A 17765-nucleotide genomic window follows, 5' to 3' on the forward strand; every position below is an offset into this window, starting at 1 on the left:
TACGAGGATTTCAGATAGGATCAAAACATCACCAAGTATTGGGAATATGCAGCTCCAGATCTGAACATTGTGGTTCAGGCCCATCCTGTATTATAACTCTTCTTTCCCATTTTCTATAATTCTGGTATATTAAGAAAAAACCCTCCATCCTTTTCCCTACGTAAGTAATTTTTGGACCTCATTCTGTAGTCTCTATCTTTACAAATAATCCCACTGAATTTACAGTAACTGCCAGTGTGAATAAGGGCTAATATATTTTGACTCTGATATATTATTCTTTTGCTGCTTGTTCTGATAGGCTTCTTTAATTTCATTTGTGGTCATCTGTATAACCTCTTGTCATTACACACTGTATAAACCATCCATTAGCAGTTGAAGAATCCATAGTTAGTTATCTTGTCCTTGAAAGTGTCATTTTTCTATAAAATTTCCATGATGTATGCCTTAGCTATTTCTTCAGCTCATAAATATTTTCCAACCTCTAGAGTATGACATAATACTCGCTTATATTTATTTATTTCAATACATTAAAAGCCACTGTCTTAAAGGTTATGTACATGCTACTGTAAGTAATCAGTTATCATAATTACAAAACAGTCCAATAAAATTTTTCACAACCTCATTCAATGTACCCTTTTTGATTTCTGGCAATATACTTAACTGCATTGACTGATCAGATCATACCTCACCTTACTTTTATGTTCTTTCAGATGATTTTTCTCCAGCTCTATATAGAATTTCAACTTCCTCTTAGAATTATACAGATGCATCTTTAAACCTCATTCTGACATGGCAGGGCTTCTCTCCAGCTTCCAAACATACACTGCCACACCCAGTCTTCTTAAGTTGGTTTACTGTCCAAACACAAACAAATAGAAAGCAAACAAACAGTCCCTCAACTTACTCTTTGTCTTAAGGTTTCACGGCCTCCACTCCAGGGGTGTCTGGTAATCCTGCCTCTTGCAGCTTTCCAGTCCCAACCAGATGACTTCTCAGACATTTCTCAGTCCTTCCGGTGGAATAGCAGCTCCAAGGGCAATCTTCCTGGGCACCTGGTGCCTTGCTTCAGGCACTCATCATAGGAGTTAGCTCCACTCCTCTGTAGTTTCGTCCCCAACCACAACCTATCCTAATAACTCCTCTTCTTCCTGTTCTCTGCCAGGTCTTTATAGATCCAGGCACAATCCAGCCCTCTTTGATGGGCTTCACTGGCTACAGCTGCTCTGATACAAGGAGGTGGACCAACTCTGCTTGCAGGAGTCAGCTACCCTGTTATATACCTCCCCCATTTCAGAAAAAAACAACCCGGCTTCTGTCACAGGTATGTTCCCCCACCACCAACCTCTTCTATTGACCTTGAAGGCTCAATCTGGGTCATACCCCCTGCCACTTACAGTCCTTAAGACAGTCTTTAAGGGGACAAGTCCCTAGTCCATGCCACCCTGGGTCCTATGTAGTGTGGCTTCCAGTTCCTTATCATGGCACAGCCAATACAGAACTTCATCTTCTTCTCTGGGACTTTGAGGTTCCTTCACACAGAGGCTTCGAGGTCTCTGTGCCCAGAGTCTTTAATTCGTTCTCAAATTCACTGACTATGAGGAGCAGGCAACCTCTTTCTTCCTGAGTGAATTGATGGTGTGTCGTCAGTTGTTCTCTCTCTTGCCTGAGAGCCCGTAACTCATGTTCTGCTGCCTCTAATTGTCCTTCAGGCTCTTCATTCACCAGGGTGAGAGCCATAAAACCAGTGTTCTGTCTCCAAACTTGCAATGGACCAAGGCCACCCCATGCCTCTTCTCTGGACTTTGGCTTATTGCTGAGCTCCCTTCAGGATCCGCACAGTACCTTGTGTTTTGAGGCTCAGTCTGCATCCCTGTGGTACCCTGTTGTATATGAGGCTCCGTTTGGGTCCCTAATGCACCTTCCTGAGCTTGTGGCTCAGGTCCCACTCCTGCTCGGCTCCCCTCCTGCAAGGGGCCCTCATGCCCCCCAGTTCCCCCCACGTTCCCCTACCCCTCTCCCCTGAGGGTCCCCCCTGCCCACGCCTCCCTGCCTCTCAGGGGGTGAAGAGGCATAAGCAGCAGGTGGGGGTGGGCTGTGAGGGAAGTGGCAAAAAAGCATGAGTGGTGGGTGGAGGGAGGCCGCAGGGGAAGAGGCCTCTACCTTCCCTTACTGAGGATGGCTCAAAGCACCTTAACCAGCTCTGGGCTCCCATGGATAGAATGTTTAGGAACTGCTCCAGGACAATTTGGTCCATGAGTCTCTCTATCGAGCTGGCCGTGGGGCAAAGCCTCTGAGACACAAGGTCCTGTATATTCTGAGCCACCATCCATGGTCATGCTCTTTGTGGAAAGAGTTCTACTGGAAATCGATGTCTATATGGCTCTGGAGTCAGTCCAAACTGGTTCAGGATTGCAGCCTTCACCACTGGAGAGGAGCTAGCCTGTTTGCCGCTTACTGCTTGGTAAGCTGCTTGAGCCCTGCCTGCCAGGAACCATGCTACACAGGCCACGCAGGTCAATTCTGAGGTCACTTTGAACCCTGATATTCTATGATTCTTTGATTCTTCCCATCTCACAGCACTCATCAGTCTCTCAAACATCCACAGAAAGGCCTTATCTTTTGATCCCAGCTTTGCCAGGCCTGGGAACAACCAGCCCAAGCTCCCATCACGAGTTACCTGGTGTCCCAACTGCTTTTGTAGCCATTCTTGTTGGAATGGATCTCTTGCAAGCACTGGATTGTACCTCCTACTGTTTCTGAAGGATCTCTATGCATTGTGCAAGCGTAGCCTAGGTCTGCTACTGCTGCTGTTCCTGTTGCAACGTAGCTGTCTGCTGCTGCTACCTCAGTACCAAAAGGCAGATCACCTCTTCCATTTTTCCCTTTTAACCACCTAAACAAGATACTAGTCAGTCAATATTAGGAGTTCATTTTTATTTTCTCTGGACCCCTGGGATCCAGCTCACTCCCCACTAGTGTCAGAGACTGATTATAATGTCCACATTTTCCACCATGTGTGACAGCTTCCAAGCATACACTGCCACCCCCAATATCCCTTTAAATAGGTTTATTATCCAAACACAAGCAAATTAAAGAAAAATCAGTCCTTCAGCTCACCTTTTGTCCCAGGGTTTCACAGCTTCCTCTCCCAGGGGTAATCCTGCTTCTTGCACCTTCCCAGTCCCAACCAGCTCTTTTTTCAGCCAGTCCTCATTCAGCCAGCTCTGTTACTCTTCTGGAACTGCCGCTCCAGGGCAATCTTCCTTGGTACCTGGCACCTTGCTCCAGGGATCTATCACAGGAGTTAGCTCCACTTCTCCCCAGCCATAGCCTATCCTAATAACTCCTCTCTTCTTGTCCTCTGACAAGCCTTTATAGCCCCATTTGTGGCTCCTTCCTCCCCCACTTAAATGGCTTAACTGGCAACAGCTGCTCTTACACAGAGATGCTGGAACAACTTTGCTTGCAAGGTTCAGCTACCCTCTTGCCAACTACAGAACCAGTTTCTCCTCCCTTGGTTTTCACACCTCAACTGCTAGAACAGGGCCTCATCCTCCCTGATTGAACTAACCTCGTTATCTCTAGCTTGCTTCTTGCTTGCATATATATACCTGCCCCTGGAAATTTCCACTACTTGCATCCGACAAAGTGGGTATTCACCCACGAAAGCTCATGCTGCAAAACGTCTGTTAGTCTATAAGGTGCCACAGGATTCTTTGCTGCTTTTACAGATCCAGACTAACACGGCTACCCCTCTGATACCTCTGAAACTCAACTATCTCAGAAATTGGGAATAGTTTAAAAAAGCTACAGTAAGGATTCAAGATTTGGAAAACATGCCTTTAGATACTTAAGAAAATCAATCTATTTAGTTTATTGAAGAGATGGTTCGGAGATGACTTCATCATAGTCTACAAGTACTTTTGTGAGAGTTTTCTAATAGTAGAATTACTTTTTAATCCAGCAGAAAAAGGCATAATGAGATCCAGTGCCTGGAAGCTGCAACTTGACAAATTCAGAGTAGAAGTAAAACAAAACTTTTAACAGTGAGGGTAATTAATCATTTAAACAACTTATTTAGAGACACGATGAATTCTACATCACTGGAAGTCTTTGAATCAAGAACAGATACGTCTCTGAAAGATATGCTATAGCTCAAACAGAATTTATGGGATTGTGGTGAAATTTACTGGGTGAGGTTCTAAGGTCTGTGTTATATAGGAAGTCAGACATATGATCATTATGTCTCTTCTGGCCTTAAAATCTATGGAAAAAGTAGACTGTAAATTCTTCAGGGTACGGATGATGCCTTTTAAAATGTGGCTGTAAAGTTGTCTAGCATGCTTTTTTGTACCGCATAAATTATAATAAATCACTTTTAATAAGGCCTTTTCCATCAAAAGCCTGACAGATGTAATCAAATATTCTTGTTTTTCAGTTGCACAGTCAGACCCCTTCCTTATCTGCAACATCTTCATATCAGCAACATATATGCCTTCATAACCTTAAGTCTTTATTATTATAATCTTACAATCTTGGGTGGGAATCTGTTCCTTGCATCTTCTTCACACTAAGGCAGCATTTTTGTTTACCACCAGTTTGAGCAACCATGATCATGCTACTTCTGCCCTGTTTCTTCATATAGAGTTTCAAATTAATTATATTTCAGAGTGGTAGCCATGTTAGTCATATTAATTTAGCAAAAACGAAGAGTCCTTGTTGCACCTTAAAGACTAACGAATTTATTTGTCCAAATACATTTGTTAGTCTCTAAGGTGCCACAAAGACTCCTCGTTGTTTTTGCTAAATTAATATATGTTGTCACAGTTGAGTTTTAAAGCCTCCAGGGTGTAGGACCTGTTGATATCAGAGACTTACTCAGGGGTAAATCAGAGAGATACTATGAGCCCTAAGTACTTAAGAATGGCCATACTGGGTCAGACCAAAGGGCCATCTATCCCAGTATCCTGTCTTCTGACAGTGGCCAATGCCAGGTGCTTAAGAGGGAACGAATAAAACAGGCAATCATTGAGTCCATTCCCTCTTTTCCACTCATCTTCTGGCACTCAAAGACTAGGGACACCCCAAGCATGGGGTTGCATCCCTGACCATCTTGGCTAATAGCTGTTAATGGCCCTATTCCCCCATGAACTTAGCTAATTCTTTTTTGTACCCAGTTATACTTTTGGCCTTCACAACATCCCCTAGCAACAAGTTCCATAGGTTGACTGAGTGTCGTGTGAAGAAATACTTCCTTTTGTTTGTTTTAATCCTGCTGCTTATTAATTTCATTGTGTGACCCCGGTTCTTGTGTTATGCGAAGGAGTAAATAACACTTCCTTATTCACATTCTCCACACCATTCATGATTTTATAGGCTTCTAGCATATCCTGCCCTTAGCCGTCTCTTTTCTAAGCACTAACGTCCCAGTCTTTGAAATCTCTCCTCACAAAGGGCAGTGCATAGCTATGGTATGCTAGGAACCAAACAGGCATCAAACTGTGACTCTCATAAATCACACTTTGCTTCCTGATTCTTCCTTGCTTTGGGGAGGAAGTAAATTCTGCCAGCCCTATATCTGCTATATCTTACTTCCTCCTGGATGCTAGCTTAGCTGTGACAGCTGGCATACTCTGATAGGACAATGAAGGCTTCACCAACTCCTTGATCTCAGAAAGCCCAGGTGGGTGGAAGGGGAGTGGTGGCTGCTCTCCTCACTACACTGTGACCAGCAATGCGGGTAACCAGCGCAGGAAAGCAATGTGTGGGTCTGTAAAATGTGTCACAATTTGGTCCTCAAAGAACCTCTAGCCTGATCGGTGCCTGTGCTCTGATACCATGACTGACCATTGTGTTTTAAGATTGGCAGGTGATTGCACTTTTGTTATGGTAGGCTTTAGAATGTGCAACTTGCTCTCCCTCAACATCTTTCTTAGTCAGGGGCAGCTCTAGGCACCAGCAAAGCAAGCAGCTGCTTGGGGCAGCCCATTTGCAGGGGTGGCAGCCGGCAGGGATCCAGCCTGGGAGCTGAGAACCAACAGGGGCCCTGGGAGCTATAGTTTCTTGGTTTGCTCCCTGCGTATAGAGCCAGCTCTGGAGCAGGGAAAGAACTACATTTCCCAGCATTCTCTTGGCCACTATCAACAGGAAAGGGAGGGAGAGGGAGTATGTTAGCTGAAACCTCATGCTGCAGCTTGCTGTGAATGGAGAGCTCTCTGTTAGAGCGGGGTGGCACTGGGAATGGGGTACAAGCGTGCCCAAGGAGTAGAAGGCTTTGGCCCAGATATCCCCTTCAGAAGACATCCCCAGCCTGGATTAGGGATACTGGTGTGACCTCACCTTGCAGTCCCCAAAGAAGGAATTGGGTGTATTAAATGGACAGTGTCCCTCTCTATCTGAAGCCTAGCAAAGGAGGTATGTGGCTCCCACTAGAATTTAAAATGAAAAGTAAGCCTGGGGAGGCTCTACTGGACCTGGGCAGCTTTAGATACAGTACCAGGCATGTAGGAGGATTTCCACTTCTGAGCCATGGAAGCAGAAATTGACTTTTCCTTTCCAGATTTAGCTAATATTCAGAAAGGGAATCTAGCAACTGCCTTCCAGATTTGAACACCTCAAAATTCAGGAGTGCTCAAGCTCAATTTGGGCAGCTGTTACTTCATTTCTCTCAAATCAAATATACTGATCCACTGTAATTTGTAGAAAAAGTAGGATAAAATTGAACAAGAAATGCTTCCCAGTGGCTTTTAGGACTGGAATTGCTATTTTCAACTTGCCCTATTTTTTTTAGTTTTATTTGTTTAAAAGGAAGACAGTGATATTGCATTGGCAAATTCCCCATAGAAAGAAAGAGTGGAACAAAAGAATAATAAAGGCCCTTCAACTTTTCCCCATTTATGGAAGATAGTCTTATAATATGTATCCAGATATCCTCCAATCACACAAGCTGAAAATTGTTCCACTTTACTGCAGTTCTGTAACCATATGGGAACCAATCCTGTCTGTGTTCTGTGCACATCCAAAATTCCTGCTGAATGACCCACCCTGGGAGCAAGTTACCAGTGACCCAGGGCTAGGGCGGAAGGAGGGTGCAGGTTGGTGGGGGAGAGCCCAGGGCTGGGGTGGCAGGGGGTGTGTGGGTGGTGGGGCACTGGTGGGGGGGGAGAGGGAAGCCCAGGGCTGGGGCAGCAGCGGGGTGCAGGGCGGAGCCCAGGGCTGGGATGGGGGCAGCCAAATTTTTTTTTGCTTGGGGCAGCAAAAAATCTAGAGCCAGCCCTGTTCTCAGTTCATCTCACTCCACTACTAAAAAGAAGCAGCAAGCCTTTTCATACATGGTTTAGACTATAACCACTACTGGCCCTATATTTATCTTCTCCCTCTTCCTATTCCCTCCTTTGCCCATTGCATACCTTTAGCTGTTCCGGAGCAGCATGTTACAGAGGACCATAGATAGAGTTTAGAGTAATGAGCTGAAGATCGAAGTCTAGTTCTGCCATTGACTCAGATGGAGGCCTTTGGTAAGTCACTTCAATTCTCCCTGCCTCCGTTTCCTTATCTAAGGAAAGGGAGTATTGGTTACTAGTAAGTGATATCTATCTCAGAGCAATGTAGAAGAAACCATAGAAGAAACAAGCAAGAAAAAACTATTCCTAATTATTATTAGCTTCTAGTTCCTTAGTAGGCTGCAATGCCATGGGAATCTATTTGGAAAACAGTTCTTAACATGTTTATACAGTACTATCCCAAGATTTAGTTCCTATAAACAGGCACAACCATTTCAGTTTAACAATTGCTTTAATTAGCATTCAGAATGACGACTTAGAATTATCCTATAAATTTTGTTATGGCAGCATTTATAGCCTTTGTACTATAGAGCCATTTGGATACTATCACCAGGTAACATCATCCCGGACAAAGTGTGAAAGGAGATAAATGCTCAGGTTTTGGTTCTTTTTGTATAAAAATATCCTTTTACGTCTTATAAATCCCAATATATGTAGGTAAATTCTTAATAAATTTTACTAGTTGTTTAGAGAACATAGTACTACCTATTTGTTCTCTGGATGTATTAGTATGGTACCATTAACTAGAAAATGATGATACCTCTTTATTACCAAAATAATGTTAAATCTTTATTTTTCAGCTAAATAGAATTGTTTGTTAAATTCAGAGTAAAGCCGGTGAGATATTTTCCTATTAATTCCCCTTGACAACACTTATGCAACTATCTCCTCAGCTTTGCTTTGCTATCAAAGCACAATGTCACAAGGAAACAAGAATACATTGGACTTCTGATACACCTGATCAAAATGTAAGATAACAATGTAAAAAAATGACAGCCTCAGACAGATCCCTGAAGCAAATGTATTTTAGTAGCATCTTTAACTATTGTTGTTTGGTGCCTGTGCTTACAGGAAATGATTGGAATTACAGGGTAAAAATTTATATTCACAAGAACCCTTTTAAACTGTGGCCAACAGAGGAAATCCCCCTACAGAAAAGGTTGGAATTGGCTGAACTATTAATTGCAAATTTATTTATAAGAGTTGGCCTCTTCCCCCCCCCCCCTCAAGTTTGTTGGCTACTGAGATTTGTTCGGTGAATGGTATTTGGGTTTTTTCCCCCACTAAAAATTGATTGCAAGTACTCTTTAGAGTAGTCAATATTTGACTTCAGGCAGTGCTATTACTCATAAATAAAATGGGTTTTCTTCTTTTTCCTCATTAGATTGTGTGTTGAATGTTGCAGGGAGAAGGTGGGAGCACTTAAAGACGAGATGCAAAGGAGATAGAATGCAAAAAGCATGTAAAATTTCCTGGGCCAACCTATTTGGCTTCATACATTGAGCCCAGATTGAAGGATAGTTAGGTTCCCTCTGACTAAGGAAGATAAAGCTCTAAACAAAATGTATTAGCTGTCTAGCCAACTTTAAATTTAAATTTCATGTGCCACATTCCCACCCTGTAACTCCGTAATTGCATATATTACACACAAAAACAATGTTAAAAGAATATTAAGGTTGGAAAATTAAGTACTCAAAAATTAAAAAGCGCCAGAATTAAGGTTGCCTGTGCAACTTTAATTCAGCCCCTTTGTACACTATCTGAATTCCCTCTATCCGAAAATCCTAGTTAGACGAATCCAGTGTCCACCATGTAACTCTTACAAATCACAAAAAATACATTCACAAGGACAGAATATAGCAGTGATATCCTTCCCCAGCATGTCTAATTCATGCTACACCAGTGCAACAATGGATCCACTCACAATGCGGTTCCACGACTGCAGAATTGTGTCCAGTTTAAAGTACAGCTTGTGTAACTAGTGTCCATCTCCTGTCAGAACGCCTCTCCCATCAGAGTTAGGCAGTCCAGGACACAGCCACTCCCAGTGACCAATGAAGCAAGGATCTCACCAATATAAAAACCTTCACTGATTGGCCACATCCAGCCACAACCTGGGACAGGCATCGTAAGTCCCAAGACAGCCACAGGGCAGATGGGGCAGGGACTGACACCCAGAGTGCTGCTATTCATTGTCTCCTAGCCTAGAATGGTGAGAACAGCAGCCAGCCAGGTAAAGAAATGCCTCTGAGTGACTCCAGCACACCACTCCAGCTGTACCTGGACATTTACTATCTTCTAGCTGGTAGCTAGAACACAGCTCAAAATAGCACTTCCATTTATCTGAATGCTTGGTAATTGGAAAGTTTGGGTGTCCTCTAGGCCCTTTTGCACTGGATACATTTTCCCACTGTTTCCCAGTCCCCTTTAGCAGCCAGTCCTAGTTTCTCCTCCCTCCATCCTTACTGAGTCCTTTTCTCCCCATCTCCTAGTCTCCACCTGACTCTCTAGGCTCCCTGGTCCCAGTATTTTCCCTATGCCCTCCAGTCCCAGTTTCCCCTCGACCCCATTGTCTCACCAGCCTCCAGTTCTAACCTTCACTCTGATCCCCCAGTCTCCTTTTCTCAATCTATTCCCCTGCCCCCCGATCTGACTCTTGCCTCTTGTATATTAAAATAAGGTGGCTTCCTCCTACATGCTACCTGGTTGCCAGCAGGGGAGCACTGAGAGCACATGGAGATAGTCTTCTTGCTCTCAGTTATGGTGAGGATGAAGCAAAGGATGTAACTATTGCAGGGAAAGTCCTTTTTTGGCCCCTACAGCCCTGGGAAACAGCATGTTTAGTGCAATTACCACATTCAGAGAATTTAGCTGCAAAGTTCTAACAGCCTCTACTGAGCATGTGCAAGCTGATTTTTTTTCCCCCAAAGGCTCATAACTGACAAATTTTGCAGATTTTTGTGGGGCCAGGACAAAGCACATCTCTGACATAAGAACAACCTCCCTACCAAGATCAAGACTCTGCTCTAAAGCAGCTAGAGCTTCTCAAAGAAAGAGTTTCTAGAGCTGCTGTTGTTGCTGTTTTAAACATGAGCAAAACAACATCTCTCCTCCCTCTTCCCCCAACAGCTGAATTATTTTAGTTGAAACTTAAAAATAATGTTTTGAAGCAGACCCCTGGAAAGGGAAATTTCAGCCTAGTGGTTAGTTTTTGGCAAAGCTATAATCAGCTGAAAATAGAGGCTTATAATGTGAAATATCAGGCAGCCTTAATTATCAGTGACACTACCAGCTCCTGCTATAATATACAGATACACACATACAGAAAAAGCATATTTGGGCAAGCACATCTAATCCAAAACACTCTTCATTTCCAAAAAAATGCCTATATTCACATAATAAAAGGTCCTCTTCAAACATTCAAGCAGAGAGAAATTGGTCTCTGACAGTGGAAAAGCAAATTTTAAAAGAAAGCATCTGAGCAAGATCAGATCAAATCATGATTACATTTTTCCCACAGTTCACCTGGCTCTAGGCAAGACAATGTTTTACATAAAATGGTAAATACAGATGCAGCTAGAGGAAAATTAGCAATGACTTTTGGTTAGAGAACTCTATACAAGTAACATACACATCTAAAAATTAATTAAATACAACATAAATTGTTTTCAGGCCAGATCTCCATTTTCATCAGTTCAGTGAACTACTGGAAATGAACAAGAATAAGTTTTTGAGTACAATTAATTGCAGGCACAAAAACATGCCTGCAAAAATCAAGGCATTATTTGAAAATCAGGTGTACAGATACTGTTTATACAGGCAAATTCTGCTCCTATTTACATCATAGTAAACCTGAAGTAACTGATTTGAATTTACTGAGGCTACTAGCGTAAATAAAAGTAGAATCTGGCCACACAGGTAAGAATTTAAATAACATCAAATAAGAATAAATTAATTAGCTGGTTTAAGTCTGATTTTGCAGTGATACAAATCTAGGGCCAAATCCTGCAGTCATTACATAGTACCAATTGATTTCAACGGGCATTGCTGCGAAAAGACGATAGGAATGGGCGTCTAGAAAACTATGAGACCCTCTGAAATTTAATGTTGTCTTTTTATCATAATGTATAGCTACAACAACAAGCTCTGCACATATTTCATATAGCATAATCCATTTATCAAATTCTAGGAAGTAATGAATCAGTGATTTCACTGTTTTACTGGGGTCTCACACAGTGATGAGCATGTCGGGCTATGATAATCATTCTGGCTCTGATTCAACAAAACATTCAAGGACCTGCTTAAAGTTAAGCACATCCTTAAATGCTTTGCTGAACAGGGATGGATCTAAGCACAAGCTTAAATATATTGTTGAATTGAGGCCTCTACTTCTTAGAAATAAAGGTGTGATTTCAGATGTTCTGCTATCAGGGGTGGCTCTAGTGATTTCGCCGCCCCAAGCACGGCGGCATGCTGTGGGGGGCGCTCTGCCGGTCGCGGGTCCGGCGGCTCCGGTGGACCTCCCGCAGGCACGCGCTTGGCGTGCTGGGGCCTGGAGCCGGCCCTGTCTGCTATGAAACATAATAAATATTCCCCATTATTAATGTCTACAGTAAACTTTGTAATGTAGTATATTATAATGGTCCCTTGTACAACATATGAGATTTTTGACAGCAGGTAAGCAAAATGTGTTTATTATATTTATGGTTGAGTATATGTTGACACATACAAGACAGAGTCAGAAATGCAAACATGTTCAGGGATTTTCCTAAGCATATACATCTTGCATCATCATACACAGACATTGCTTGTTGTTTTATGTAGAGTGTGTAAATGTTAAGTTACTCCATTCACTGATGAGACACTATAAAAGCCAATATAGCTCAAAAGAGCTGGGCACGAGTGGACCAGAGGCTTGTGAATGTATCAGACTGCATGGAATTTGAAGTGAGGAGCACAGGCTGTAGAAGGGAATCACTTGGAAGGGCACCACCAAGTCAGTCTGTGGGTGCTCATGGCTAGAATGCTAGCTGCAGTTGCACTGAATCCTTTCATGTGCAATCCAGCATGTGGGCTAGAAATCTGGTGGCTTGGGGGTTCTAATCCCATGTTTGTCACCACAGCGACACTTCTAGTGTGAAGTATCAGAGGGGTAGCCGTGTAAAAGCAGCAAAGAGTCCAGTGGCACCTTATAGACTAACAGACGTATTGGAGCATGAGCTTTCGTGGATGCATCCGACGAAGTGGGTATTCACCCACGAAAGCTCATGCTCCAATACGTCTGTTAGTCTATAAGGTGCCACAAGATTCTTTACTACTTCCAGTGTCCTAGCTCAATCAGAGTTAGTACAGAATGCAAATACTTAAGCCAATGTGCAATTTAAGCATGTGCCAAATCAGGATCTTAACCTCTATGTACAACAATTTCTCTCTTTGTGAAATAGAGCTAAAAACTTACACCAAACCTTTTTGTAAAATATTAAGCTATCTGGACGAAAACTCAATATAATTACAAAAGAGGCATTTGATATCTATCATTTTTCAGTCACAGAAAAGGAACTTCCTTAAGGTGGAATTACAGTCACGTACATACAGGTCTGTCGCAACTTACGTGCATTTAACATGCGTGATTTCAGCTTTACGCTGAAAGCCGGAGTCCGGGGAGGCGTGGCCTCAAGTGGAAGAGGCGTGGCCTCAAGATTTAAAGGTCCTGGGGCACCAGCTGTGGCTGGGAGTCCCAGGGCCTTTAAATCACCCAGGGGGATCCCAGCTGCAGAGGTGGCTGGTAGCCCCTGGGGTGAACTAAAGGGCCCGAGGCTCCAGCCACTGTGGAGCTCTGGGCCCTTGCCAGCTCCGGGCCCTTTAAATGCCAGCCCCAGCCCGGCTGCCAAAGCTGCGGGCGGGATTTAAAGGGCTCCTCCGGGCTCTCCACCGTGGGGGGGAAGCCCGGTGGAGCCCTTTAAATCCCGCCTGCAGCTCCGGCGGCCGGGCCGGGGCGGCATTTAAAGGGCTCCTCTGGGCTCCCCATGGCGGAGCTGCGGGTGGGATTTAAAGGGCTTGGGGATATAATTTTCAGTATACGCGGTTTTCGCTTTACGCGATAACTGCAGAATGGAACCCCCGCGTATGATAAGACTTGCCTGTATCAGCAATTTAAGGGTAAAATAATATTACAGCAATGTATAGCTGTCAAAAACAGCCATCAGAATCCTAAATTCAGGGAGCATGAAGGGAATAAGTTTGTGTGAGGGTTAAATTGGTAATACAAGTTACTTGTACTAAAATGATTAAATGAATCTCAAGGAGAACTGGAGAAATAGAGCCTAGTTGCAGTGAGTCTACAGGTGTGCTTTCTTCTTTCTTCCTCCTAGTTGGCCTTATCTTGAAATAACAGAATTAGACATTTTTACCTCTGAGCAATGGATTAGTGAAGCCTTCTTGGAGTTAAGAGAGGCTGCACTGTGTGTTACTAGCTGTGTGAGCCTCCATTTTGGGTTGATTGGTCACAACATATTAGGGGTGGGGTTAAAGAACTATAAAGCCTACCCCAACCCTGAGGGATTTACTTTAGTTTGAGATCTTGGTCTAGTCAGGAATCTGCTCCAACTTTGAGAAACTTACTCTATCTTGGGGAGTTGGAGGGGAGAAATCTAGGCAAAACTCCCATGGATTTCAATGGTACCAAGATTTCCCTCTGAGATTTTGATATAGTTCAGTTCACGAGTTCACCTCAACCTGGCGTAGCCCAGAAGCTCACTCTATTTCAGTAGTTTATTTCAGCCTGGGAACCTCATTCAGCTCAGGGCACTTGCTCTAACTTGGGGAACTTATTTCAGTCCTGACTGCCAGGAGATTTAAGTTGGAAACCTCTTTGCCCTTAACGGCAGGGATTCATAAAGGAATGTTACTTTCTTATGAAGTTGTACAGGAATTTTGCAAGTTAAATGAAAATGCTTTCTGTGGGATCTTAAATTAAAATAATTTATTGTATTAGATTTTTAATGGACTCCTCACTTTTGCTGCTTTTTCCTTTCACTGAATTTATAAATCTATGACTCACAGCTCACAGGTTAAAATCATAGTAGAAAAAAATGCAAACATTTCAAAGGAGATGCATACATAAGGCACTCAAACAATCTCAACCCCAGGAGCAATATCTCTACTCCATCTTTCCTTCTGTTCTTTTCATGCCTGCTTTAGGAGAGGGCTTTTTTTTTTTTGAGAAAAGTTTTTAGAAAAAAAATTCTAAATTTGGAAAAGCTTCTGTACAAACTGAGTGAGAGTTCTGCCACCTGCCCCTTGTGTTGTGTACGTGTGTGTGCGTTCATGGTAAATGAGTGTATTTGTAAAGATTCTGCCACTTATCACCTCCAAGGGTCGGTGCAAAGATTCTGCTTCCACTTGTGTTGGCTATGCAGGGCAAATAATACCACAACACAGCCCCCGAGGATGAGGGATTAGTGACTCCTCCAGTGGAGGAAGAGTAGAGCAGTATTCATCTCCAAGTCTCCCTAAGGTGACCGCTTTTGATACATGGCTACTTCTAGGAAGAGGAGGAAGCATGGTTCCTCAGATTCTGAGGTATGGAAGTAGGGGACGGACATTTATTTTTCTTCTCAAATGTGATATGAAGAGGAGGCTCATTTTCTGGATTAGTTTTAATGATCAGAAATGCCTTGAGGAAGCATCTCTTTCAGGAAGACTATTTCCTCAGGAAAAGGTAGACCCCTCTGAGTTTCTGCAGGTAGCTGGGAGGTGGTATGGACAGTTTCCTTTGATGGCACAGCTACTGACACCAAGAGCAGATACGATAGAGGGTTGCACAGGAAATTTATAGTGTAATTTTCCCCTTTGACAGGGCAAGGAAAGAATATACCAACAGTAGGTAACTGACAGAGTAGCTCTGGTGACTGTAGGGCAGGACAGGTGGTATGAAGTGTGGGGAGGTGCTGTGATTCCCCCCTTCCATTTAATTGTGGGTGAAAAAAATCAGTTCTAGCATAACAAATATTCCTAGCAATTAAATTGTAATTTGAAGCCTGTCTTTGCCAGGACACAGAATTTGTTTTTGGTAACCACTGGTCATTCTACATCATGTTAAAGTCTGTCTGAGCTCAGCTGACCATTCTGATGTCCCTAATTCAGTAGTGAATAACTCCCCAAAGTGACTCACTCAGTCTCAAAATTATTCAAGATTTCCAATAAATCTCATCTAAGTCCCCAAGCATTTAAAACATCATAACACATTTTTTCTGGGTACTGTACCTCAAAAAAGGCTTTTTCTCATTCTCCTCTAATTTTGCGGGGTGGGGTGTTGGGGGGGGAATTCTTCTGGCCACCACCTAAAATTCAAAATTTTGAGTGAAGTAGAAATGAATTATGAGGATTTCAAGCAGTAGGAGATGTTTATATTGGGAAAAGAAGAACCTACTTTAACCATGGCTACTCTGTACGGACTGTCTTTAAATGATCTCCAAAATCCTAAACACATAGGACATGCTTGGTTGCTAATACACTAGACCCACACTAATTTGTATATCAGTAATCCTCATAGCCTTTAATTCCCATATGAAAACCATTGGTTTCTCCCCACTTCTGAGCAAAGATTTTATAGCAGAGTCCTGTAGTGGGGTTTCATAGTACTAAGATTTTTTTTACAAACTATGCTATGTTACATTTACTAGTAACCTATGAAGTACTATCATGAATAATTAAAACAAATCTACATTTGCTACAAGTAAAAGAAAAAAATTCTTGTGATATATTATTCTTGCTTCTTATTGCTTATTCCCAGGTTCCCTAATCTGCAGAATTTATAGCACAGTGGTTACACTTACAGTTCATTTCATTTTCAGGGGTATTATTAGTTGCAGAGCTTTTCCTCATTTTGGCTACATAGGATGTCACTCAAACAGGCAAACTCTTTCCAAACAAAATGAACTGTAGTGACCACTATAGAAATACTGTGATTGCTATATACCATAATTGTTTGCAGTGTTGTTGTTGTAGTGTTGGTCTCAGGATATGACAGACAAGGTGGATGAGGTAATATCTTTCACTGGACCAACTTCTGTTGCCTCTTTCACCAAGAGAACTTGGTCTGATAAAAGATACTGCCTCACCCGCCTTGTCTCTCTCATGGACTATAATTGTTACAATGGGCTTCACAGCAGGGTGATTCAGCAAAATGGCTATCATTTTTATGACCACACTGCTGGACATTCATTGCTCACTTTACAGTGATAACTTTTTTAAAGCTCTTCCATTCTGATAGATGCTGCTTGTTTGTGAGAGATTCCCTATAATTAAAATAGGCAATACTCTAGTGATATTGGTACAGACCATTTAAGTTTAACCACTGTATGTTTGTAAAATACTTGGTCATTGCTTTGTGTCCAAAACACACATGCTTCTTAGGTGGGGATGGGGGTAAAAGGAGATTTGTTATTCTGTTTCCTATGTTGTGCACTTTAAATGTAGGGGTGTCTATACTCCCAGATGCTGAGACTTTTACCATTTGGTGATTCAGTTCAGAAGCAGAATGTTAGAGTAATAGACTGAGTGTTCGCATGTGTGCGCTCTCTCTCATGGAGGCATATTGGTATAGTACATATTTGACTCTTTGTGCATACAAAACACCAGAGCGAGGAAAATTACTTACCTGCCACCCTGTCTAATGAGGCTTGGAAGGATTAGATATTTATTGGTTAATGACAGGAAATGCTGATGTCACAGTACACCCACAAACCAATGAAAAAAATATTTCCATTAATAATAATAGGCGAAGTAAGAAAAATGCTGCTGGAGAACATCTTAGAGTTTGATTCAAGGATATTTACTTGTGAAGTTGACAATGTGTGTTCTAATGCTTATAAAGCTTTAAATTTTTGAACCTCAAACACCTGCTGCCATTAAGTAATCTGATCCCCCTTGTCTGATCCCTGCCCATAATTTCCTGCAACTGTGAAAATTAAATTGATTAAAAAATAAAAAAATGCTTAAAAATAAACAGCAATATCTGTTGAAATATAAAAAAATTAAAATCAAATCAATGCCAAGCCTATCTATAACTATTTGTAGCCGATTCTACTGGCAGAAGTCTTTGGCTTATAAGTGTCTTATCACAAATGAGTCAATGATTTGATGGATCTTATCCTGAATTTGAAACTGAATACAGCATGGATTGTGGCACCTTATTACCAGACATCTACTCATTGTATATTTGTCAGTTGCAGTGATTTGGGAATAGCTCTGTGATATGACAATATAGGCACTGTGGTAATACAAATAACTATATAAACTCAGGGACAATATTTTCCTCCTTGAATCAATTGGACACTGCACAAATACAGCTGCTTTGCCCCCCTACTCTCCTTAAACCACAAAATCATTACATGTCCTCTGAAGGGTGGCTAAATAGAG

At 42.3% G+C, this 17765-nt stretch overlaps 1 long non-coding RNA gene across 2 annotated transcripts in view; it reads left to right on the forward strand.

The window, feature by feature from the left end:
- LOC123364697 overlaps nucleotides 1–17765 on the forward strand; it is a 32159-nt gene that overhangs the window by 2969 nt on the left and 11425 nt on the right. For both annotated transcript variants that reach the window (XR_006577234.1, XR_006577233.1), the window contains exon 2: nucleotides 7416–7517. This is a non-coding gene — a long non-coding RNA (uncharacterized LOC123364697). The remainder of the gene's footprint in view (nucleotides 1–7415; nucleotides 7518–17765) is intronic.

Source organism: Mauremys mutica, chromosome 2 (genome assembly GCF_020497125.1).
Source record: "Mauremys mutica isolate MM-2020 ecotype Southern chromosome 2, ASM2049712v1, whole genome shotgun sequence".
NCBI classification, from domain to species: domain Eukaryota; kingdom Metazoa; phylum Chordata; order Testudines; family Geoemydidae; genus Mauremys; species Mauremys mutica.